General features: G+C 41.4%; 1 non-coding gene across 2 annotated transcripts; it reads right to left on the reverse strand.

Moving 5' to 3' along the window:
• Positions 1-21,064: 21,064 nt before the first annotated feature.
• LOC112829260 (uncharacterized) lies at positions 21,065-27,095 on the reverse strand. 2 transcript variants are annotated; one of them, XR_012375423.1, is made up of 4 exons: positions 26,968-27,095; positions 25,190-25,271; positions 24,624-24,811; positions 21,065-22,211 (listed from the first exon to the last, which is right to left on the reverse strand). It is a non-coding gene; the product is annotated as an uncharacterized protein (transcript). The 2 variants fall into 2 exon arrangements; XR_012375424.1 differs by lacking the exon at positions 25,190-25,271 and having other exon boundaries at positions 26,968-27,070.
• Between the last annotated feature and the right edge of the window lie 271 nt (positions 27,096-27,366).

A 27,366-nucleotide genomic window follows, 5' to 3' on the forward strand; every position in this document is an offset into this window, starting at 1 on the left:
GACCCTCAGGGTCACAGAAAGAATGAGGGTGCTTGAGTGTGGCAGAGCTCCCAGGTGTCAGAGCAGGGAAGCCAGCTGCAAAGACAGAGCTGAGGAGTGGGCTCTCAGCTTGGGTTTGCAATAAACCTGATCCGCAGGACAGTCAGGCCACTACTCTTCCAGCAGGGACCCAACAAGTGGCAGATCCGGGGAGACTCCACTCCCCTTCTTCCCCTGGGAGGAGCAGTGTGGGAGTGCACCACAAGAATCTGCTGGGTTTCGAGACTCCAAATGAGGTCGTATGCCAGAAATAGAAATGCTTGGTCACAGGCCGGGTGAGCATGGAGTGCGGCAAGAGACTGGGGAGATGGGAGTGATTGACTGCTTTTCTCTGGGGGCTCACTGAGGAGTGGGGCCTTAAGTTCTTGGCTCCTCTGGGGAGGAGATTGGGAGGCCGCCATTTTCTTTCTCGTCCTCCAAAGCTATATGGAAAGCTTTCAGGGGACAAAAGCTACCGAGAGCAAACCCGAGCAGATTACCTAGCCTGGTCCCTGATGAGGGCAGTGCAAAGACATCTGAGAACAACTGTGACAGGCCCCTCCCCCAGAAGATCAGCAAGAACAGCCAGCCAAGGCCAAGTTACTGATCAATGAGAACTGCAGACTCCAGCACTAGGGGAATACAGCACAATCTATTCTCCTCTGGACAAAATGACAAGATGGAAAAAAATCACCTCAAAAAAAAAAAAAAAGAGGCAGTACTGACTGCCAGAGACCTAATCAATATGGACATTAGTAAAATGTTGGAACTAGAGTTCAGAATGACGATTATAAAGATACTAGCTGGGCTTGAAAAAAGCACGGAAGATACTAAAGAGTTCCTTTCTGGAGAAATAAAAGAGCTAAAATCTAACCAAGTCAAAATCAAAAAGGCAATTAATGAGGTGCAATCAAAAATGGAGGCTTTAACTGCTAAGATAAATGAGGCAGAAGAAAGAATTAGTGATACAGAAGACCAAATGATGGAGAATAAAGAAGCTGAGAAAAAGAGATAAACAACTACTGGATCATGAGGGCAGAATTTGAGAGATAAGTGATACAATAAGATGAAACAGTATTAGAATAACTGAGATCCCAGAAGAAGAAGAAGAAAGAGAGAGAGGGGCAGAAGGTATATTGGAGCAAATTATAGCAGAGAACTTCCCTAATTTGGGAAAGGAAACAGGCATCAAAATCCAGGAGGCACAGAGAACCCCCCTCAAAATCAGTAAAAACAGGTCAACACCCTGACATGTAAGAGTAAAACTCACAAGTCTCAGAAACAAAGAAAAAATCCTGAAAGCAGCTCAGGACAAGAGGTCTGTAAACTACAAGGGTAGAAACATTAGATTGGCAACAGACCTATCCACAGAGACCTGGCAGGCCAGAAAGGATTGGCATGATATATTCAGAACACCAAATGAGAAAAATATGCAGCCAAGAATACTATATCCAGCTAGGCTGTCATTGAAAATAGAAGGAGAGATAAAAAGCTTCCAGGACAAACAAAAACTAAAAGAATTTGCAAACACCAAACCAGCCCTACAAGAAATATTGAAAGGGGTCCTCTAAGCAAAGAGATAGCCTAAAAGTAACATAGGCCAGAAAGGAACACAGACAATATACAGTAACAGTCACCTTACAGGCAATACAATGCCACTAAATTCTTATCTTTCAATAGCTACCCTGAATGTAAATGGGATGAGTGGCCCAGTCAAAAGACACAGGGTATCAGATTGGATTAAAAAAAAGACCCATCAATATGCTTCCTGCAAGAGACTCATTTTACACCCAAAGACACCTCCAGATTGAAAGTGAGGGGGTGGAAAAACATTTACCATGCTAATGGACACCAAAAAAAAGCTGGGGTGGCAATCCTTCTATCAGACAAATTGGATTTTAAACCAAAGACTATATAATAAGAGATGAGGAAGGACACTATATCCTACTTAAATGGTCTATCCAACAAGAAGATCTAACAATTGTAAATATCTATGCCCCTAACATGGGAGCAGCCAATTAATAACAAAAGCAAAGAAACACATTGACAATAATACAATAATAGTGGGGGACTTTAACACCCCCCTCGATGAAATGGACAGATCATCTAAGCAAAAGATCAACAAGGAAATAAGACTTTAAATACACAGTGGACCAAATGGACTTCACAGATATATTCAGAACATTCCATCCCAAAGCAACAGAATACACATTCTTCTCTAGTGCCCATGGAACAGTCTCCAGAACAGATCATATCCTGGGTCACAGATCAGGTCTCAATTGGTACCAAAAGATCGGGATCATTCTGTGCATATTTTCAGACCACAATGCTTTGAAATGAGGGCTCAATAACAAGAGGAAAGTCGGAAGGAACTCAAATACATGGAGGCTAAAGAGCTTCTTACTAATGAATGAAAGGGTCAACCAGGAAATTAAAGGAGAATTAAAAAATTCATAGAAACAAATGAAAATGAAAACACAACTGTTCAAAATCTTTGGGATGCAGTAAAACCGGTCCTAAGAGGAAAGAATACAGGAATACAAGCCTTTCTCAAGAAACAAGAAAGGTCTCAAATGAGCAACCTAACCCTACACCTAAAGGAGCTGGAGAAAGAACAGCAAATAAAGCCTAAACCCAGCAGGAGAAGAGAAATAATAAAGATCAGAGCAGAAATCAATGAAATAGAAACCAAAAGAACAATAAAACAGATCAACAAAACTAGGAGCTGGTTCTTTGAAAGAATAAATAAGATTGATAAACCCCTGGTCAGACTTCTCAAAAAGAAAAGAGAACGGACTCAAATAAAATCATGAATGAAAGAGGAGAGATCACAACCAACACCAAAGAAATACAAACAATTATAAGAACATATTATGAGCAACTATATGCCGGCAAATTAGATAATCTGGAAGAAATGGATGCATTCCTAGCGATGTATCAACTACCAAAACTGAACCAAGAAGAAATAGAAAACCTGAAGAGACCCATAACCACTAAGGAAATGGAAGCAGTCATCAAAAATCTCCCAAAAAACAAGAGCCCAGGGCCAGATGGTTTCCCAGGGAATTCCAACAAACATTCAAAGAAAAATTAATACCTATCCTTCTGAAACTGTTTCAAAGAATAGAAATGGAAGAAAAACTTCCAAGCTCATTATATGAGGCCAGCATTACCTTGATCCCAAAACCAGACATAAGACCCCATCAAAAAGGAGAACTACAAATCAATATCCCTGATGAACATGGATGCAAAAATTCGCACCAAATACTAGCCAATAGGATCCAACAGTACATTAAAAGGATTATTCACCACGACCAAGTGGATTTTATTCCTGGGCTGCAAGTTTCATTCAATATCTGCAAATCAATCGATGTGATACAATACATTAATAAAAGAAAGAACAAGAACCATATGATCCTCTTAATAGATGCAGAAAAAGCATTTGACAAAGTACATCATCCTTTCTTGATTAAAACTCTTCACAGTGTAGAGATAGAGGGTAGAGGGTACACACCTCAATATCATAAAAGCCATCTATGAAAAACCCACAGTGAATATCATACTCAATGGGGAAAAAATGAGAGCTTTTCCCCTAAGGTCAGGAACACAGCAGGGATGTCCACTACACCACTGCTGCTCAACATAGTACTAGAAGTCCGAGCCTAAGGAATCAGACAACAAAAAGAAATAAAAGGCATCAGAATCAGCAAAGAAGAAGTGAAACCCTCACTTTTTGCAAATGATATGATATTTTATGTGGAAAACCCAAGACTCCACCCCAAAACTGCTAGAACTCATACAGGAATTCAGTAAAGTGGCAAGATATAAAATCAATGCACAGAAATCAGTTGCATTTCTATACACCAACAATAAGACTGAAGAAAGAGAAATTAAGGAGTTGATCCCATTTCCAATTGCACCCAAAACCCTAAGACACCTAGGAATAAATCTAACCAAAGAGGCAAAGGATCTGTACTCAGAAAACTATAGAATACTCATGAAAGAAATTGAGGAAGACACAAAGAAATGGAAAAATGTTCCATGCTCATGGATTGGAAGAACAAATATTGTGAAGATGTCAATGCTACCTAAAGTAATCTACACATTCAATGCAATCCCTATCAAAATACCATCAACTTTTTCAAAGAAATGGGACAAATAATCCTAAAATTTGAATGGAACCAGAAAAGATCCCAAATAGCAGAGGAATGTTGAAAAAGAAAAGCAAAGCTGGTGGCATCACAATTCCAGACTTCAAGATCTATTACAAAGCTGTAATCATCAAGACAATATGGTACTGGCATAAAAACAGACACATAGATCAATGGAACAGAATCAAGAGCCCAGAAATGGACCCTCAACTCTATGATCAACTAATCCTCAACAAAGCAGGAAAGAATGTCCAGTGGAGAAAAGACAGTCTTTTCAACAAATGGTGTTGGGAAAATTGGATAGCCACATGCAGAAGAATGAAACTGGACGATTTCCTTACACCACACATAAAAATAGACTCAAAAAGGATGAAAGACCTCAATGTGAGACAGGAATACATCAAAGTCCTTGAGGAGAACACAGGCAGCAACCTCTTCGACCTCAGCCACAGCAACTTCTTCCTAGACACATCGCCAAAGGTAAGAGAAGCAAAGGCAAAAATGAACTATTGGGACTTCATCAAGATAAAAATCTTTTGCACAGCAAAGGAAACAGTCGACAAAACCAAAAGACAACCAACAGAATGGGAGAAGATATTTGCAAATGACCTATCAGATAAAGGGCTAGTATCCAAAATCTATAAAGAACTTATCAAACTCAACACCCAAAGAACAAATAATCCAATCAAGAAATGGGTAGAAGACATGAACAGACATTTCTGCAAAGAAGACATCCAAATGGCTAATAGACACATGAAAAAGTGCTCAACATCGCTCGGCATCAGAGAAATCCAAATCAAAACCTCAATGAGATACCCCCTCACACCAGTCAGAATGGCTAAAATCAACAAGTCAGGAAACAAAAGATGTTGTCGAGGATGCTGACCATCCAAACACTGTTGGTGGGAATGCAAGCTGGTGCAGTCACTCTGGAAAACAATATGGAGGTTTCTCAAAAAGTTGAAAATAGAGCTACCCTGAGACCCAGCAATTGCACTACTGGGAATTTACCCCAAAGATACAAATCTAGTGATCTGAAGGGGCACATGCACCCCAATGTTCATAGCTGCGTTGTCCAAAATAACCAAACTATGGAAAGAGCCCAGATGTCCATCGACAGATGAATGGATAAAGAAGATGTGGTATATATAGACAATGGAATATTATTCAGCCATCAAAAAATTAAATCATTTCATTTGCAAAGACATGGGTGGAACTGGAGGGTATTATGCTAAGCAAAATAAGTCAACCAGAGAAAGACAATTATCATATGATCTCACTGATTTGTGGAATTTAAGAGTCAAGGTGGAGGATCACAGGGGAAGAGAGGGAAAAAATGAAACAAGACGAAACCAGAGATGGAGACAAACCATAAGAGATTCTTAATCTCAGGAAATAAACTGAGGGTTGCTGGAGAGGAGGGGTGTGGGGGGAAAGTTGGCTGGGTGATGGACATTGGGGAGGGTATGTGTTGTGGTGAGTGCTGTGTGTTTTGTAAGACTGATGAATCACAGACCTGTACCCCTGAAACAAATAATAAATTATATTTAATAATAATAAAAAAACAGTAATATTTTCTGGTACACATTTTTTTCCATAGGAAGTGGTTTCTGAATCCTTGCTTTTGATAACATCAAATGACCTAATTTAGCTGGGGATGATAAATCATTCAGAGTAATTTGGGGGCGGGGAAGATGGCAGAGGAGTAGGGGACCCTTTTCCATCCAGTCCCCGGAATTGAGCTGGCTATCTACCAGACCACTCTGAACACCCACGAAATCACCCTGAGATGTAAGAAGATAGATCTGGATCTCTACAAACAGAATATCACAAGCAGTTGGTTTTGAGGTTGGAAGCAGGGAGCCATGATTCCAGGGGCAGATATCAGAGGGTAAACAGAAGGGAGAGGGAGCCAGTCGACGGGATCCTACACCGCCAGTGAGTGATAGCCTCCCATGCTGGGGACAGGGCACAGAGTCACAGACCAGTAGCGTTGGGGAAAGGACTTTAGGGCAGCCCCTCAGTTGGAAACCGGGACTGGCCGGGCAGTGCGTGCAAACTGGGGGCGGCTGGCAGTTTTAGAAGCACAAAGGGCAGAGACGTGCCCCGACCTGGAGGCGAGGACTGGGACTGCTGCTGAGAGGCGCACAAGCCAGGGTGCTGCAGTTTATAGCAGCACAGACAAAACAGAGACAGTGTGGCCTAGAGAGCTCACTAAAGAACAGACTGCTCTCTGCTCTGAGGCAGAGGGTTGGAAATGGTCTCTTCTGCTCTGACTCTCAGAAGAGAAGCAAAAAGCCACCAGGGAAAGCTGCCAGAGAACAAAAGCCCCCCAAAACAGGTTTTCTGTTCTTTTTTCTTTTTTTAATTTTATTTTATTATGTTATGTTAGTCACCACACAATACATCATTAATTTTTGATGTAGTGATCCACAATTCATTGTTTTCATATAACATCCAGTGCTCCATGTAGTACATGCCCTCCTTAATACCCATTACCATGAGAGACTATGGACTCTGAGAAAAAAACCGACTTTCACTGAGCCCATCCTCCGCCACAGGGCCTAGGACAACTCTGTCCAAACAGGGTTCCCTAAATAACAGTGCAGCAGGCCCCTCCCCCAGAAGACAGGCTGGGAAAACAAGAGGCCAGCAACCCTAAGGTCCCTAGAAAACAGTGCATCTTGCTTGGGTTGTGGTCAATAATTTGGACTCTATACATTCCCTCAACCACCCCTCAACAGAATGACTAAGAGGAGGAAGCCCCAAAATAGGAAAGACTCAGAGATTATGACTTATGCCACAGATTTACAAATGGATTCAGATATAACCAAGATGTTGGAGAGGGAATTCAGGCTAGCAACTGTGAAGACAATATCTAGAATGCAGAAATCAATTAATGGCAACATAGAGTCTCTAAGGGCAGAAATGAAAGCTAATTGGCAGAATTTAAAAATGATATCAATGAGATCCCATCTAATCTAGATAATCTAACAGCTACGGTAAGTGAGGCAGAAGAATGAATTAGTGATCTAGAAGACCAATTAATAGGCAAGAAGGGAAAAGAGGAGGCTAGGGAAAAACAACACAAAATCCATGAAAATAGCACCAGAGAAATAAGTGACACCATGAAACATTCCAATGTCAGAATTATTGGGATCCCTGAAGGAGTGGAGAGAGAGAGGGGACTAGAAGATATATTTGAGCAAATCATAGCTGAGAACTTCCCTAATTTGGGGCATGAAACAAACATTTGTGTCCTAGAGGCAGAGAGGACCCCTCCTAAGATCAAGGAAAAGAGAACAACACCCCAGCATGTAAGAGTAAAACTGGCAAATCTTAGAACCAAGGACACCACCTTAAGGGCAGTTAGGGGGAAGAGATTCCTTACATAGAGAGGGAGGAACATCAGAATAACGTCAGACCCATCCACAGAGGGCTGGCAAGACATATTCAGGGTATTAAAGGAAAAGAACACGCAGCCAAGAGTACTTTATCTGGCAAGGCTGTCATTTAGAATGGATGGAGAGATGCAGAGCTTCCAAGATCAGCAGAAACTGAAAGAATATGTGACCACTAAGGCTGGCCCTGCAAGAAATATTAAGGGCTATTCTATAAAAGGAGAAAGACCCCAAGAGTGATATGCAACAATTATTTACAGGGACAAGCTATAAAAACAAGGTCTTCACGGGCAACATGATGACAATAAATTCATATCTTTCAATAATCACTCTCAATGTGAACAGCCCAAATGCTCCTATATAATGGCACAGAGTTGCAGATTGGATAAAAAGACAGGACCCATCCATATGCTGTCTACAAGAGACTCATTTGGAACCTAAAGATACATCCAGACTGAAAGTGAAGGGATGGAGATCCATCTTCCATGCCAACGGACCTCAAAAGAAAGCTGGGGTAGCAATTCTTATATCAGACAAATTAGATTTTAAACTAAAGACTGTAGTTAGAGACACAGAAGGACACTATATCATTCTTAAAGGGTCTATCCAACAAGAAGATCTAATAATTGTAAATATCTATGCCTCCAACATGGGAGCAGCCATCTACATAAGCCAACTGTTAACCAAAATAGTCATATTGATAAGAATAAGTTAATTGTAGGAGACCTCAACACTACATTCTCAGCAATAGACAGATCATCTAGGCAGAAAATCAACAAAGGAACAAGAGCTTTGAATGACACAAGGGACCAGATGGACCTCATAGATATATATACAGAACATTCCACCATGAAACAACAGAATACTCATTCTCGACACACATGGAACTTTCTCCAGAATAGACCACATACTGGGTCACAAATCAGGTCTCAACCGATACCAAAAGATTGAGATTATTCCCTGCACATTTTCAGACCATAATGCTTTAAAACTGGAACTCAATCACAAGAAAAAATTTGGAAGAAATTCAAGCACTTGGAAGCTAAAGACCACTCTGCTCAAGAATGTTTGGGTCAACCAGGAAATCAAAGAACTTAAACAATTCATGGAAACCAATGAGAATGAAAACACATTGGTCCAAAACCTATGGGATCCTGCAAAGGTGGTCCTAGGGGGAAATACATAGCCATCCAAGCCTCACTCAAAAAAATAGAAACATCCCGAATTCACCATCTAAATCTACACCTTAAAGAACTAGAGAAAAAGCAACAAACAATGCCTAAGCCACGCATTAGAAGAGAAATAATTAAGATTAGAGCAGAGATCAATGAATTAGAAACCAGAAACACAGTAGATCAAATCAATGAAACTAGAAGCTGGTTCTTTGAAAGAATTAATAAGATCAATAAACCACTGGCCAGACTTATCCACAAGAAGAGAGAAAGGACCCAAATTAATAAAATTATGAATGAAAGGGGAGAGATCACGACTAACACCAAGGAAATAGAAACAATTATTAGAAATTATTATCAACAACTATATGCCAGTAAGCTGAGCAACCTGGATGAAATGGATGCCTTCCTGGAAACCTATAAATTCCCAAGACTCAAACAGGAAGAAATTGACAGGCTGAATAGGCCAATAACCAGTAACGAAATTGAAGCAGTGATCCAAAACCTCCCAAAAAACAAGAGTCCAGGGCCTGATAGATTCCCTGGGGACTTCTACCAAACATTCAAGGAAGAAATAATACCTATTCTCCTGAAGCTGTTTCAAAAAATAGAAACAGAGGGAAAGCTTCCAGACTCATTTTATGAGGCCAGCATTACCTTAATCCCTAAACCAGGCAAAGACTCCATCAGAAAGGAAAATTTTAGACTGATATCCCTGATGAATATGGATTCCAAAATCCTCAACAAAATCCCAGCTAATAGTATCCAACAATACATTAAAAGGATCATCCACCACGACCAAGTGGGATTTATCCCCAGGATGCCAGGACGGTTCAACATTCGCAAATCAATCAATGTGATAGAACACATAAATAAGAGGAGAGAGAAGAACCATATGGTCCTCTCAATTGATGCAGAAAAAGCATTTGACAAAATACAGCATCCTTTCCTGATTAAAACTCTTCAGAGTATAGGGATAGAGGGAACATCCTTCAAGTTCATAAAATCCATCTATGAAACACCCACAGCGAATATCATCCTCAATGGGGAAAAGGTGAGAGCCTTTCCCTTAAGATCAGGAACACGACAAGGATACCCACTCTCACCACTATTTTTCTACATAGTACTAGAAGTCCTAGCAACAGCAATCAGGCAACAAAAAGAAATAAAAAGTATTCAAATTGGCAAAGAAGAAGTCAAACTCTCTCCGCAGATGACATGATACTTTATGTGGAAAACCCCAAAAACTCCACCCCGAAATTACTAGAACTCATACAGTAATTCAGTAATGTGGCAGGATACAAAATCAATGCACAGAAATCAGTTGCTTTCTTATACACTAACAATGCAACTGTAGAAAGAGAAATTAGAGAAACGATTCTATTTACAATAGCACCAAAAACTATAAGATACCTCGGAATAAACCTAACCAAAGAGGTAAAGGATCTATACTCTAGGAACTACAGAACACTCATGAAAGAAATTGAAGACACAAAAAGATGGAAAAACATTCCATGTTCATGGGTCGGAAGAATAAACATTGTTAAAATGTCTATGCTGCCCAGAGCAATCTATACCTTCAATGTCATCCCATTCAAAACTCCAACGACACTTTTCAAAGTGCTGGAACAAACAATCCTAAAATTTGTATGGAATCAGAAAAGACCCCGAATCCTCAAGGAAATGTTGAAAAACAAAATCAAAGCTGGAGGCATCACGTTGCCCAATCTTAAGCTATATTACAAAGCAGTGATCACCAAGACACCATGGTACTGGCACAAAAACAGACATATAGACCAATGGAACAGAATAGAGAGCCCAGATATGGACCCTCAACTCTATGGTCAAATAATCTTTGACAAAGCAGGAAAAAATATGCAATGGAAAAGACAGTCTCTTCAATAAATGGTGCTGGGAAAATTGGACAGCTATATACAGAAGAATGAAACTCGACCATTCTCTAACACCGTACAGAAAGTTAAACTCAAAATGGATGGAAGACCTCAATGTGAGACAGGAATCCATCAAAATCCTAGAGGAGAACATAGGCTGTAACGTCTTTGACATCGGCCACAGCAACTTCTTTCAAGATACATCTCCAAAGGCTAGTGAAACAAAAGCAAAAATGAACTTTTGGGACTTCATCAAGATAAAAAGCTTCTGGGGGTGCCTGGGTGGCTCAATCATTAAGTGTCTGCCTTCAGCTCAGGTCATGATCCCAGGGTCCTGGGATTGAGCCCCGCATTGGGCTCCCTGCTTGGCAGGGGGCCTGCTTCTCCCTCTCCCACTCCCACTCCCCCTGCTTGTATTCCCTCTCTCACTGTGTCTCTCTGTCAAATAAATAAACAAAATCTTTAAAAAAAAAGATAAAAAACTTCTGCACAGCAATGGAAACAGTCAACAAAACTAAGAGGCAACCCACAGAATGGGCGAAGATATTTGCAAATGACACTAAAGATAAAGGGCTGGTATCTAAAACCTATAAAGAACTTCTCAAACTCAACACCCAAAAAACAAATAATCAAGTCAAAAAGTGGGCAGAAGACATGAACAGGCACTTCTTAAAAGAAGACATACAAATGGCTAACAGACACATGAAAAAATGTTCATCATCATTAGCCATCAGGGAAATTCAAATCAAAACCACATTGAGATACCACCTTACACCAGTTAGAATGGCAAAAATTGACAAGGCAAGAAACAACAAATGTTGGAGAGGTTGTAGAGAAGGTGGAACCTTCTTACACTGTTGGTGGGAATTCACATTGGTACAGCCACTTTGGAAAACAGTGTGGAGGTGCCTCAGAAAGTTAAAAATAGAGCTACCGCATGACCCAGCAATTGCACTACTGGGTATTTACCCAGTAGTTCATAGCAGCAATGTCCGCAATAGCCAAACTGTGGAAAAAGCCGAGATGCCCTTCAGCAGATGAATGGATAAAGAAGATGTGGTCCATATATACAATGGAATATTACTCAGCCATGAGAAAGGACGAATACCCAACTTTTACATCAACATGGATGGGACTGGGGGAGATTATGCTAAGTGAAATAAGTCAAGCAGAGAAAGTCAATTATGATATGGTTTCACTTGTTTGTGGAACATAAGGAATAGCATGGAGGACATTAGGAGAAGGAAGGGAAAAATGAAGGTGGGGAAATCGGAGGGAGAGATGAACCATGAGAGACTATGGACCCTGAGAAACAAACAGGGTTCTAGAGGGGAGGGGCATGGGGAGATGGGTTAGTCCGGTGATGGGTATTAAGGAGGGTACATACTGCATGGAGCACTGGGTGTTATATGAAAACAATGAATCGTGGATCACGACATCAAAAACTAATGATGTATTGTATGGTGACTAACATAATGTAATAAAATAAAGTTTTAAAAAAAGAGTAATTTGGAGTGACAGATCATTATGTCATTTTTAGGTGTTACCTAGGGGAATTCAAAGAATTGAGTGACATCACTGCCATACACTCACTCTTTTCCCATCTGCACATTCAGATGACCAGTATTTTCAGGGTTTACATCTATAGAAAAAAAACCCATCATAAACCTGCCTCATTTTGGCAATAAATGATATACATGATATGCAAAACTAAAAAGGGCCTCATTCAGCTCCTTAAGAGATGTTTTTATCAATAACATTTTACATCTTATATTTTGATGTAAGTATTCTGAAGTATCAAAAACTGGGTTTTATATGCAAACAATGAATCATGGAACACTACCCCCAAAACTAATTATGTACTGTATGGTGACTAACATAACATAATAAAAAAATTGAAATATATATGTCTTTATCCAAAATTCCGAGCATCTTTGATGGCACCCAAATTACCCAAATTACCACTGTGCCTTATCTTACACACTCCATCAAGCCATTTTATTATTACCTCTCTTGTCATTGTGTACTGTTGAGCCTCTGAGACTTTTGCCCTGAGGCTCCTCAGGGAAATGTGTAGGCTGACCAAGCCATCCACTACCCCCACACATCATCTGCCACAAACCTCATACCCCTAACGCATGCTCAAACTTCTCGCTATAAGCTGTGAGCTACAAAAGAAGACCACGACTTGGAAAAGCCCACTGCACATCACAGATTGCTTCCTTCACCTGTTTGCCAACTGTTGCCACAACTTAATGGTGCTATTGTGTCTAAATCTCTTCCCTGTGTCATACATAGGGAAAAAAAAATGAAGAAAAAATTTAGGAATGCTTGGTATGCTCCAGAATTTTCCATAACAGTTTCTCATTGTGTGCACTGCCCTACTCGTGCATTTCATAATGCTGGAAATCCAGTCTAGGTGCGATTTCAGACACAACCTGGAATTTGAGGTCCCTTCATCCAACTGCACATTGACTCATACAGCATCACCCATCACTGGGGTCCTCCCGTGACCCAGCTGTATCATGTACTCTCCTCACATGATCTGACCCTTCCTTGCCGAAAAGGCGAAAGTTTATTCAGCCTATTTTGCCTCAGCAATACAATTTTTAACTTTGTCTTTGAAATGACTAGAACTTCATAGGAATTATGCAATGTTATGTACCCTATAGGAACACATGTTCGCATTTACCCAGATTCACTTATTATGGATGAGTTACTCTATTTGCTTCCAAACACAGACTCTTGTTGGAATTCTGTTCAAAAGTAGAATAAGAAAGAGTCTCAACTTATGAGACATATTTTCCTGCGGATTTGCAATATCTTAAACATAAGATTACAACCACATATCATATCCCAATCCCAGAGCTCTGGCAAGGTCATTCCCAAATCAAGGCACATTATAGACTAAATAAATCATACCTAACAAGCCTATAGTGACCTAAAGCCCTCTCGATGATACAAGAAATGTACAGCCTGCATTAGAATGAGCTGTGAAGCACCGCACATATGAAACTGTCATGGGCCCAGGAAATTTCCAGGTAGAACTCCAGCAATTTTCTTCTGCTATGAGAAGACAACTTGAATGTCAAGGACTCTCTTTTCATTTCAAGCTCATTTTAAGCTGGAGTCAAGGCTACCTGACCAAGGTGAGATTCTGTCAGAATACATGTGTTCTATCTGAGTAACAAATGTTACAGAGAGCAATTCCAGAGGGGGCCCCTTGTAGCAGTCAAGGCCAGGTGCTAACAATTCCTCTTGACCATCCCCACAGTCAGGTATGTGTGCTGGTCCATCCCTGAGGTACATGCATCTCATTGTAAGTCAGGCCCACATATGAAGGAGAGCCTTGAGGACAGCAAGTCTCACCTCATCAGAGGAACCTCCCAAACAGGGGGGAGCTTGAATCCTCTGCAAACACTTAAGTAAATGGTACTCAGATGCCACTTAAGATGACAAAACTAAGCAGATTTTCTTCATCTTTAGCCTAGGGAGATAAGTAGTTACTGGGTGGCATCAACAACAGGTTGAGTAAAGTTGTTTCTAAATTTTGGACAAGCTGCATAAAGAAGAGGCCAAATAATCTCCGGACTTGTGAGGTGTGCCAGGAAACTGATGAAATCATACTCACTGCAGGATTCTCAAGACTATTTACTTAGCTTACCTTTACATTTTGTTTACCATAAAGACCGTTCTTCTTGAATAGTCTTTTGTAGTGAAATAGACAGTAAAGTAATTTCTGCCCTGTGGGCATTGATCCTATTTAATCTCCATTCTGCTCTAATATTTATGTGCCCATAGCTTTAGTATCTTCCTCAAATCTCTCATGGTAGATCTGCCACTCTGGGAGTAAGACATAAGACATGAGATATCAAGGGACTTTTCTTATGCCAGCATTTCCTAGTACACAGGTATTGACCAATAAAGCTTATGGGTATGTTAGTTGATGTATTTATTATGCAAGTAAGTCATGCTTATTATGTTGTAGGCAACAAACTTACCAGCTATTAACTTTTCCATAGGCCAGACAAGTGGTCTCCATCAGGCTGAAAATAATACCCAGGGTCTGTAGATTAAATCACTGTGTGACAGATAAGCTCTATGTTTTCTTAGTTCCAGAGTTGCTTCGTCCTACTCATGTCCCTACCACTAGAACTGAAGGCCTGTGAGTTACATATCCCAGCACTTGCCAGTGCTGCCTTGTGTGGTTCTCCAATGGAAGGCACTCATGGGAGTTTAAAGGTGGGAAGAAAACAGAGGTCATGTCAAGCTTTTGACATCACCTCTTGCAGTGGTTGTAGAACTGGTGTCTCCATGACTCACAGAAGCCCAGGAAGGACAGTTCTTTATGAATTAGGGGAGCATGGCAAATGACCACCTAACCAGAGGAAATTCAGGGAGCCTTCTTGGAGGGTGTGACATGAAGATAAAGAAAGTACCTATGCTAGAGCAATAGTCAGCCTTCAACAACTTTGCACGGGGTCGAACATGAAGACCTGATCTCACTGCATGCTAGAAACTGAACAACACAAACAACATGGACTTCTGGGGCAAAAGGGGTGAAATTGAAACCAGCTGAAACCAGGTTGGCTGAAGCTATTTGCAGGGGCTCTGGACCAGTTCTTTCTACTCGAATGCCTGGGTTCTTTCAAGCCATGAACAGGAACCCTCTCTGGAAGTGACCTCAAATTGTCTTTCAGGATTTTTCATTCCATCCCTCTTTTGTCTCATTCCCTGGGTAGGAGTTGCAGGGTTCAGAGTCCCAGTTGTTATTGAATGCCTCGGAACAATGAGAAGTCAGTGAGAAAGACAAACCATCCCCCAGTTAGATAATGCAACTCTCCAATTCCTACCACCAGAACAAATTCTGCAAATTGATTCTATTAATTTATCATGATTGAGCACATAATCTATGCTGACTTGGGTCAAGAAAAACAGCGATGAAAATGTTAGCATCCTCCACTCAAGATGTGCAGAGTGAGCTGACTTAAACAGACAAAGGCAAGGAGCTTGTGAATATTAGAAATATTTTAGTAACATAAATGAGATTTAAACCAGCATTAAGTTATCTGTTTGCAAGGGAGGGATGACAGGACTTTTTATAAAACCTCTTCCCTCTAGGCTGGCTAAACACTCTTGGAATGGGAGAGAATTTCGATGAATGCTTTGCTGAGGTTGAAATGTGGTGATGATTTAGGTGGTTCTTTGGTCCATTCAATTTCTCCAAGTACAGCCTTAGAGCATCTCCTATAAGTCCTGAGGGCTTAGAGTAAACACTGTGAAAGCCATCATAACTGTCCTCATTTAACCTCCCATTGCTTCATTTCATGATTGCTTTGATACCAAAATTGTGTCTGCCTCCTCTTCCACTTGTCACATTCCCTAGTAAACACCAATATTCAGCAAAGAGAGGGAGTTGGAGAGAGAGTGACTGTACTAATGTTTTCTGGAATGTCAATCCTGGGTTCCTAAACAAGGTGTCCAGTGGTCCATTGAGACTTGAAGGATCAATAGGAGTTGTCCTGGTGATCAAGGAGGGTGCAGAGTAATCCAAAACAAGGATGTGGAGCTTAGGTCATTGCCCCTGGGAGGGAGACATCTTGTGGTCCTCCCTAGGAATCACATCTATTCCATGAAAGCTGAGCATCCGTATCACCCTACTCTTCTTTGCCTAAACCCTAAACCTCAGGAAAACACTTGCTTATTTGTGTTCCCATGAGTATGCTCATTTAAATGCCAACCAATGAACAGGATTCATAGTATCTGTTTCATCCCTCTGACACCTCCACATCTATCACATCTCCACCCATGTTGGCTTTTTTTTTTTATTCAATTAGCCAACATATAGTACCTCTTTAGTTTCAGATGTAGTGCTCAATGTTTCATCAGTTGCGTATAACACCCAGTGCTAATCACATCAACGTGCCCATGTTGGCTTTTAAGTGAAATTCCATAATTCCTTCCTTTATCATAAACCATGGAGAATCTCCATCCCCAGTGGGATGCAAGTTCTTGGAGTGATACTGCTTAGTGCTTCAGGTTCAGTGGGATTGTTAGGTCCCCATATAGAGAGGGCTGCCTGCCCCATTGAAGGGAATAATTTACATGCTTCCATCCTCAGTGCTTCTGGTTGCCACCCCCACCCCCATAGTTTACAGTAATCTCCAGTACCCAAGACAGTAAATACACGATGCAATGCAAGTCAGATCGTATTGGAGCTCCCATTTCTTTGTTGATGGTTCTTTTTTTGTACTGTCATCTGGAAAGGTCTTTTCTTCAATTCCATTGCCACTTCCTCATCATCTCCCATCTGGACTTGCCTGGGAACCCATTTCTCTCATTGATCGTCCTTAGACTGGGTCCTCCCATGGACCAATTCTTACATCAGAGTCATTCACCAACAAACCTCTTGTTGAACTTGCCTTTTGTAGGGGCCAAGGGCAGACTGCCCCCAAATGTGCTACTTTGGCATGTTGATTATTTTAGACTTTTTAGATTTATATATATATATATATACATGTATATATATGTGTATACACATATATATATGTATATATATATATATATATATATGATGGAATATTACTCAGCCATCAAAAAGAATGAAATATTGTAATTTGCAATGACATGGGTGGAGATAGTGTGTATTATGCTAAGTGAAATAAGTCAGAGAAAGACAAATACCATACGATTTCACTTTGTGGAATTTAAGAAACAAAACAGATGAACATATGGGAAGGGAAGGAAAAATAAAATAAGATGAAAATTGAGAGGGAGGTAAACATAAGAGATTTTGAACTATAAGAAAGAAACTGAGAAGGGCACCTGGGTGGCTCAGTTGTTAAGTGTCTGCCTTCGGCTCAGGTCATGGTCGTAGGGTCCTGGGATCAAGCCCCACATCGGGCTCCCTGCTCTGCGGGAAGCCTGCTTCTCCCTCTCCCACTCCCCCTGCTTGTGTTCCCTCTCTCACTGGGTCTCTCTCTGTAAAAATAAAATAAAGTAAAATCTAAAAAAAAAAGAAAGAAACAGAGTTGTTGGAGGGAAGGTGGGTGGGGGGATGGGTAAGTGGGTGATGGGCATTAAGGAGAGCACTTGATGTAATGAGCACTGGGTGTTATACTCAAGTAATGAATCACTAAGTTCTACCTCTGAAACTAATAATACACTATATGTTAATTAAACAGAATTTAAATAAAAAAAAAGACTGCGGATAGATATGTAACACCTGCTGTCTTCTATTGAGGTAGACACTGAGACTTGTAAAGATCCAAAAACTCTACTCTTCTCTGTGAGAAAGAGACATTTGAGTAGAGACCAAAGAGGTGAGAGAAACTGAAGAGAGGAAAACCAGATTTAAGAATTACTACACACTGTATATTCCAATGTGTTAAAAATGCTATTAAAATAATTATTTAAAAACCATTATTCAAGGTGCATGGGGGTGCTCAGTCAGTTAAGCATCAGCCTTCAGCTCAGGTCATGATCCTGGAGTCCCAGTATCAAACCCTGCATCAGGCTCCCTACTCATGGAGAACATGCTTCTCCCTCCGATAATAATGGCTTATTATTAGCACATCTCAGTGCAATGCAGTTGGCCAAGAGAAGGGAGATGCTCCTTGATGTGCTGGAGGTTGAGGGTATAGTGTGGGGAGTGTTCCCATGGGGTATGGACAATGAATTTGTGCACTGTTTGTGGAGGATTTAAAAATGACAACGAAATGAAATAAAAATCAACTGCTTTGAATGATCACCATGAGCTAGTTTTTCTAGACAATATCATGGATAACATGCCCCTCTTTGCTGGACATTGTAAATAATGTGACACTGACCTGGAGCAGGGTGTTACCAGGGCCTGTCCATGACACATCCAGACTGAATCCAATCATTCAGGAGCCCAGGCTTCTCCCATTGAGTGGCTCTGGAGTCTCAATGGGACTTAGGGCTCTACAGGATTGCTGCATTCAATGGCAGCCATTCTGGAAAAATCAAAACAATGGGGACGTTAAAAAGGGCAATTGTTGTCAGAGGTGGGGGGAGGAAGGAACCAATTAGCAGAGCTCGGATGATTTTTTTTTTTTTTAAGATTTTATTTATTTATTTGAGAGAGAGAGAGAACGAGAGATAGAAAGCACGAGAGGGAAGAGGGTCAGAGGGAGAAGCAGACTCCCCGCTGAGCAGGAAGCCCGATGTGGGACTCGATCCTGGGACTCCAGGATCATGACCTGAGCCGAAGGCAGTCGCTTAACCAACTGAGCCACCCAGGCGCCCAGAGCTCGGATGATTTTAAGGGCAGTGAAACTCTTCAGTACTCTAAGGTGGGTGTTTATCACATACATTTCACAAAAGGCATAGCCTGTAAAACACCAAGAGTGAACCCTAAGATAAAGTATGGACTTTGGGTGATAAGGATGTGTCCACAGAGGTTCATCAGCTGTAACCAATGTACCACCAGGTGGGGGATATTGATAGTGGGGGAAGCTGTGCATGTGTGTGATTTTAGGAGATGTGTGGAAACTCTCTGCACTTTCTGCTCAATTACGCCGTGAGCCAAATCTACTCTAAAAAAAACCCCAAAAAACTCTATTGAAGACAAAAAGAAGGAAAACTCATTGTTGAGAATATTCTCTTGGACACCATAAAAATCAAATAATCCAATTAAAAACTGGGCAGAAGACATCTAGATGACCAACAGACACATGAAAAGATGTTCGACAGGGATGCCTGGGTGTCTCAGTCTGTTAAGCATCTGCCTTTGGCTCAGGTCGTAGTCCCAGGGTCCTGGGATTGAGTCCAGCATCAGGCTCCTTGCTCAGTGGGGAGCCTGCTTCTCCTTCTGCCTGCCTTTCTTTCTCTGACAAATAAATAAATAAAATCTTTTAAAAGTAAATTTAAAAAAAAAGAAAAGATGCTCAACATCACTCATTATCAGGAACCTGAATGAAGAAGCTGTGTTCAGCATAATCCATCTTTGCCTCAGGAATACAGTTTTTAACTTTGTACTTGGAAATAACTTCACAATCACAGAAATGGATGGAACTAGGGTGTATTATGCTAAGCAAAAGAAGTCAATCAGAGAAAGACAAATACCGTATGATTTTACTCATATAGGGAATTTAAGAAAGAAAACAGATGAACATAGGGGAAGAGAAGGAAAAATAAGATAAAAACAGAGAGGGAGGCAAATCATAAGAGACTCTGAACTTTAGAGAACAAACTGAGGGTTGCTGGAGGGGAGGGGAGTGGGGGATGGGCTAAATGGATGCTGGGCATTAAGGAAGGCACTTGTGATGAGCACTGGGTGTTATATGTAAGTGATGAATCACTCAATTCTATCCCTGAAAATAATACTACACTATATGTTAAGTATCTTGAATTTTAATAAAATCTTGAAAGAAAAAATTGCAAAACACCCCACAAAGTTACAGAAATGTTGCAATAATATGTGTAGTAGAACATCCGTATAGTTTTACTCATAGACACTTTTGCTGATGTGCTACTCCATTTACTTTACAATCTTCTCCTTTTTTCTTATTTTCCCAGTTCTAGAGTTAGTATTGTCTTTTCAAATGATCACTCATTGGGCATCCTTCATCTTCCCTTTATACTATTCTAGTCATTCAATAACCTATATTACCAATTCTTGCATGATATTTGCTCTGTTCAATATGTAGACACCTTCATCAAATGGGCCAGGATTCATCTCAACAGAAGCAAATTTCTGCGTATCTGTATGCCCATCTCCAGTTCCTACAGCTGAATCTCTTCTTTTTCCTCTCCTCTGATGGTCCGAAAGAGAGAGAGGGTGGACTGAGGTCCCCATTTTTGAGAGGCAGAGAGGGATTTTGCAGCTTCCCTCCCCAGTGAGGGTGCACCCAGAGCACTGAGAACTGTGTATGGTCCATGAGTTAATAAATGTGTGTGTGTGTGTGTGTGTGTGTGTGTGTGTGTGTGTGTGTGTCTGTTTAATAGGGGGAATCTTTTAAGCTGTGGGTCCTGGGAAGGGTCCTTCTGCCTGGGTCTAATGGCATCACAGATCCTGAGGTGTTTGGGAGAAGAAAGAGGGGAGGGACTCATTATGACATTTGTAAGTCCTAGATACTTTGGGCCAGTTTCAGTAAAAAGCATATTAGTACCATATCTTACAACTACATCAGGATAGGGGCGCCTGGGTGGCTCAGTTGTTAAGTGTCTGCCTTCAGCTCAGGTCGTGATCCCAAGACCCTGGGATCAAGCCCCACGTCGGGCTCCCTGCTCCGTGGGAAACCTGCCTCTCCTACTCCCCCTGCTTGTGTTCCCTCTCTCTCTGTGTCCCTCTCTGTCAAATAAATAAATAAAATCTTTAAAAAAAAAAACTACATCAGTATAAAGATAATATACTCCACTCTGGTTTATTGGTATATATTCTTTATTACTACAGTCACTTTCGGTTAATATTTTTAAAGAAATTATAAATTTTTGTGGAATCCTAAAAGTACCATGTGACTAATGCTCTGTATGTGTTATGCCTGGTGGAAGTCAGCCCTGGTTGAAGTTGAGAAAGTCTTGAGTTAGGGTCAAGGCTCTTTCGGGGTGACAGGATAGTCCATGAAGGAAGAGAAGAGGGACCCTGTGAGTAGTGAGCAGAAGAGGTGGCAATATCTTATCCCTGATGACCGGAATGTGGGAATGGATAAAAGTAAGGAGAGCTATGGTTCAGTATAAAAACTACTGGCTTTGCCTTATTCCTACAAAACACACACATTTTCCTCAACCTACCTGGCTTTGTAGGTTATCATGGTGGAGAGACTGGACCACACTGTCACTTACACAGAGAGGACTAGGGGTGCCCACACAATTTCAGGGAGGCACCCCAATCTCAGTAAGTAGGGCAAATCACATTTTAATGAAATATTTCAAGAATCAAAATGAATGCTACATATTCAAAATTTAAAATCAAGATAGGATTCACCCTTGCTTTGTATGAGTCATGTCTCTCCCTGGCTCTAGTCCTGGCCCTGCACTCTTGGATCCGGGGCAGGAGCTGAGAGAGGCCTAGCCACGGCGAGCTGGGCTCACAACACAGACCAAGACTGCAGTGTCTCAGGGAACTGCACAGGGCCCAAACACCGGAACCTAAGTCTGGAGATCTTCCCACAAGGTCCCAAGGGAAATGGCGGCCAAGAGTGTGGAAGAGCACATTTTCAGAGAGAGGACCCTGTAGGGCTACACATGGGGACAAACAAAGTGCTTTTCAGATTCCTCAGTCCTTCACCTATGTGTTCTCCAATGAAAAATTAGGCATGAGCTTCTCTGTGCTGTGTGGGCACACGTACGTGTGATAGAAGAGGCTCTCTAAAGCCTCCATTTTGATCAGATCACATAAGCAGAACTTTCCATTTGCAGATACTTTACTGAAATGAAAATGTACTCAAGGTTTCAACAATTGTCTTGCAGTTTATAGATCAAAAGACAAAAAGGAAAGGAAACTCGTGGTTCATATGAATCCATAGTTTCTGACCATTCTCTGTAGTCCTCGGTGCCTCAGGTCATGTGGAAGGTTAAAACTTCAGCACACCACCTACTTTGATATATTGTGTTCTGGAAAACAAAAACAGAGACATCGATCAGATTTTCAGCTCTCTGTTAGAAAGGAAAGTTGAAAAAGAAACACTTCTTCTCCTTGGGTGTTCTGGGTTTGTCCACACACATCTGGTATCCAAGAAAGTCAGTGTTTGAATTAAGATTGGAATGATCTTGTTTCTCATTCTAACGATCCAGAGACTTTATTGATTCCAGAGAGGTGCTGCTGTTGCCAGATCTCTGCCCATCAGGGGTCTCGGTAATACTTTTTTCTTCATGTTTCCTATTCCATGAAATATCATATCCTGTAAATATGCTGTGTGTATTATCAGTTTTCAACAAAGAATTGTTAAGTTTCGGCTCATATACAAAAAAATGTGAAGTTTTTGAGCTCTGGTGTGGCCTTACATGTTAGAAATACCGAAAACAGTCTGAAACTGAAACCATTACCTTTGAGACCCAGAAAATAATGGAGATGTGCACTCCAAGTGGTCAGTCTAATCAGGTTTTTAAAGAAAAAATTCCACTATCTTTGGTTGCAGGGTTTTTCAGGCTTTAAAATGTTTTCTGATGGTAAATACACATAACGTAAGATTGGCCATTTTCATCATCTTAAGTATATAGTTCAGCAGTGTTAAGTGTATTGACATTGTGGTGCGACCAATCTCCAGAACGTTTTCATCTTGCTATGGTGAAACTCTATACCCACTGAACATCCCCATTTCCCATACCACCCAGCCCCTGAAAGCACTATTCTACATTCTGTTTATAGGAGATTGGCTACTCTAGAAAATGGATGTAAATGAACTCATGCAATAGTTGTCTTTTTTTACTGGCTTATTTCCTTTATCATAATGTGCTCAAGGTTCATCCAAGTTGTGCCCTGTGTTAGCATCTTCTCAGTGGGGGACACTATTACCTTTTGCTTTGGCAATATTTCTACATTGTCTACTCTGGAAGGTTTTCAATGGCATATTAGGATAGGGAATGAAATACAGAGAACAAACACAGTACTGACTGTTCTTTTATGCAATTCCACCCCCCATGGCAGATTCATACCCATGATCTCTACTTGCCATCATGGGGTCTTAAATTTATGGTCAAGGAATCTGATCATGTATACTAACACATTGTGATTGCTTGAAAGTGCATTCTAAATTCTTTTAATAAGATGTACAGAGTCTTCTTCAAGTGGGTTCTTCTGGATTCTATTAAAAAATACTTGTCATCAGGGATATGACTTTTTTTGACTTCAAAACCACAATGAGATACCACCTGACACCAGTTAGAATGGTTAAAATTGACAAAACAGCAAACAACAAACATTGGAGAGGATGTTGGAGAAAGAGGAACCCTCTTACACTGTTGGTGGGAACGCAAGCTGGTACAGCCACTCTGGAAAACAGTATGGAGGTTCCTCAAAAAGTTAAAAATAAAGCTACCTTATGACCCAGCAATTGCACTACTAGGTATTTACCCAAAAGATACAAATGTACTGAAAAGAAGGGTCACATGCACCCCAATGTTCATAGCAGCAATGTCCACAATAGCCAAACTGGGGAAGGAGGCGAGATGCCCTTCAACAGATGAATGGATAAAGAAGATGTGGTCCGTATATACAATGGACTATTACTCAGCCATCAGAAAGGATGAATACCCACCATTTGCATGGACATGGATGGAACTGGAGGGGATTATGCCAAGTGAAATAAGTCAGGCAGAGAAAGACAATTATCATACGGTTTCACTCATATGTGGAACATAAGCAATAGCACGGAGGACCACAGGGGGAGGGAGGGAAAACTGAAGGGGGGGGAAATCAGAGAGGGAGACAAACCATGAGAGACTCTGGACTCTGGACTCCAGGAAACAAACTGAGGGTTACGGAGAGGAGGGTGGTGAGGGGATGGGTTAGCCTGGTGATGGGTAATAAGGGGGGCACGTGATGTGAGGAGCACTGGGTGGTATACACAGCTAATGAATCATTGAACACTACACCAAAAACTAATCATGTACTATATGTTGGCTAATTGAATTTAAATAAAAAACATTCTTATGAACATTTTCCTCTTTGTTTCTATGAAGAAGGGGATCTATTTTGCTGATCGCTTCTACAAGTGAGGAACTTCTTGAGAATCAGATGTTTTAAACCTTGATAGAAAGTGTGTGTGTGTTTGTGTGTGTGTTCTTTTCCCACCTTGACCTTTTTATTTCCATTCCCTAAAGATTCCACAAAGTGAAGAGGCAAGTCAGTACTGGAACCTTGGCTGGCTTTCTGGATGTCAAAGGATTCACATGCACCCACAATTAAATTCACTGAAATAAAAGAAGACATGTGTAACACTTGATGTGGCATAATGAGTGACAAACTTAGAGTTTGCTTGTCCCTGATCAGTGGTTTGAAAGCTCATTAGAAGAAACCATAGTTACCATCATCACTCCAACATTGCTCAGAGTTTCGTTTGACTGGCTGAGAAAACATTGCTTCAGTTGTGCTAGGGCTTGGTCAGTTGCAGGACCAGATGAGAAGGGCTCAAGTAAGTTTTGGTATTCATCCATGCTCACTTGAGAATTGATTGTTTTGTTAACCACCTCTTCTAGAAACTAGCATCCAGAACCTGGAAGAAAACATGTGAAAGTGGTCTCAGTTACGTAGGTATGAAGCCCTTTGTTGGTGTCCTTAGGATGTTGGTCATCTTCTCACATTCCAGTAGACACACATATTCAGAGAGATTATGGTGAATGATCTTGAGTTCTCAATTCTAGCAGAGTAAGTTCAGGATCTAGGATTTCCTTTAAGCCTGAAACCATGTGTGCCCCCTCCCCACCCCTACACTACCTCCATAGCCCAGAGAAGCCAAACACTAGAAACCATGAAACACGAAGACGCTGGAGAAATGAGATGCTCTGCACTGGAGTGTGGGGAACAGGAGGTCTTCCAGAGGGCTGTGACACAATCTTCAGCCCAAAGCCTGTCCTCCCTGCATAGAAATCACCTGCAAAGCAGTAAAGGGGGAGGGCAATCAGCACAAGGACTCTCAGCAGCTTCACGTTTGAGGGCAGCTCTGGTTGGCTGGTCTGTCGGGAAGGAAAGAACTTTGGCGGTGGGCCCCTAGGAGTCCTCCTTTTATTCTCCTGCTCACTACCTTAATCCCTCCCATAAATGAAGGAATGAATCACACGATGAACCTGGCTTTGGACCAGGAAATGACAGCAAGAATCAACTGCAACTCAGCCAGCCTGTGCTCCATTTGTAGAAACCAAGGAGACAGAGCTTGTTGGACCCAAAACAATTTTGGAACTCAGTAACGATACATGACTGTAGATGAAATTAATGCGAAAGTGCTTGCTAACTAATCAGATTACAGCAAAGTGAGCCTGTGTTGTCCTCTTTGTTGTTTTATTATTATTGTGGTCTTCATATCCTCCTCATACCCATCCTCCTTCCTCAAGGTCCATAAAGGTTCCTATCCCGTGTTCTGCTCCTGTTGGCTTAGGGCACATCTGGGCTCAGTGCAATTCCACATATGTCCTTTGGAGGGCAGACTTCCCTAGCCCATAGACAGTTTAGGAAGGTGCTTGTGTTTGGGAAACACAATGTCTTATTCTCCTTGAAGGCTCTTTTCTACAAAGAATATCTCATTTAATTAACTCAATTTCATAAATTCAGTCTATCGTAAATCCATAAGTTTTTTAGCTGTTTTTTCCCCCACCAATTCAAAGAATGGTGTGAAGCAGTAGAGCAAGAGGTTGCTCAGCAGAGACAGTGCTGAGTGGAGGAATGGTGACCAGGTCTGGGTTCAAGCAGAAGTGGAATTAAATCTTGGATGCAACACCTAATCACAAAGTGTCCTTGGGCAAGTGAAACTGCTGGTCATTTCAGGCTTCCTTTTCCTCGTTTCTAAAATGAGCAGGAATAATACCACCTCTGGTTTTGCAAGAATGACAGATACTCTGTAAAGAGCTTATCCAGGGGCACCTGGGTGACTCAGTTGGTTAAGCGTTTGCCTTCGGTTCGGGTCATGTTGTCGGGGTCCTGAGATCAGGCTCTACTTCAGGCTCCCTGCTCAGGGAGAAGCCTCCCGATCCCCATGCCTGTGCTCTCTGTCTCTGTCTCTCTCTGTCAAATAAATGAATAAAATGTTAAACAAAACAAAACAAAAGCTTATTCAAACAAGGTAATTATGAATAAATGGGAGGTTTCTTCCATCTAACCACCTATCCACCCACCCACTGCTCAACAGTAACCATGAGCTTCCCCCATGACCGGCGTCTGTGCTGTGTGCCCCAGATTCAGGTGTTCCACCAGGACTTTGACCCTGTGGGGCTTCTCACAGGGGAGACAAAAACAAGCCTATAGCTGAATGAGTGACATCAGAAAGTGATTGCTGTACAGAACAACAAGATAACCATGAGGGGCAGCGTCCTGTACAGACGTCCAGGCCAGCTACAGGAGGATGGACCTTAAAGCCTGGATGAGTGGACCATGATATCAAGGGGAAGATCTGGGAAAGTGTGTTCTTGGCAGAGGGAACAGCATGTACAGAGGCTCTGGAGCACTTGGTATTTGGCAGGATAAGGAAAGCAAACAGTGTGTCTCTTGGTGTCAAGAGAGACACAGGACAGCCTCATACAATAGAAATAGAGAAACCACATAAGTTGAAACAGGGACAATAGGAAGCTAATAGAAACAAGAGGAAAAAAAAGTAGGCTCAAGTTAACAAAGTGAAAAAGAAATTGATAAGAGAGACAAAGAGATGAATTAAATACTCACAAATGTAGTATTTCCTGTTTGGATTATTTGGGACTCATTTCTTCCCATCATTCAGCTGGAGCACAGGTTGCCAAGATCAATACTAACTTAGGGAGAGACTAGAAATAGGGAAGAAGGTGATGTTCTTATGTGTGTGCTTTCCCCCAGTGGACCATTGCTGCCAATCTCCTTTCAAAAGGCAAATGAAGGACTTTAGTGATGAAAGCAGAGACTTTTTGGATAGGTCTTTTTTTTTTTTTTAAGATTTTACTTTTATTTATTTGAGAGAGAAAGAAACACAGAGAGAGCACATGCACAAGCTGGGGGAGGGACAAAGGACAGGGGAAGGGAGAAGCAGGCTCCCTGCTGAGTAGGGAGCCTGACAAGGGGCTCCTTCCCAGGACCCTGGGGTCATGACCG

The sequence above is a fragment of the Callorhinus ursinus genome, unplaced genomic scaffold (assembly GCF_003265705.2).
Source record: "Callorhinus ursinus isolate GAN/ISIS: 27379988/994484 unplaced genomic scaffold, GSC_fseal_2.0 scaffold51, whole genome shotgun sequence".
NCBI lineage: Eukaryota > Metazoa > Chordata > Mammalia > Carnivora > Otariidae > Callorhinus > Callorhinus ursinus.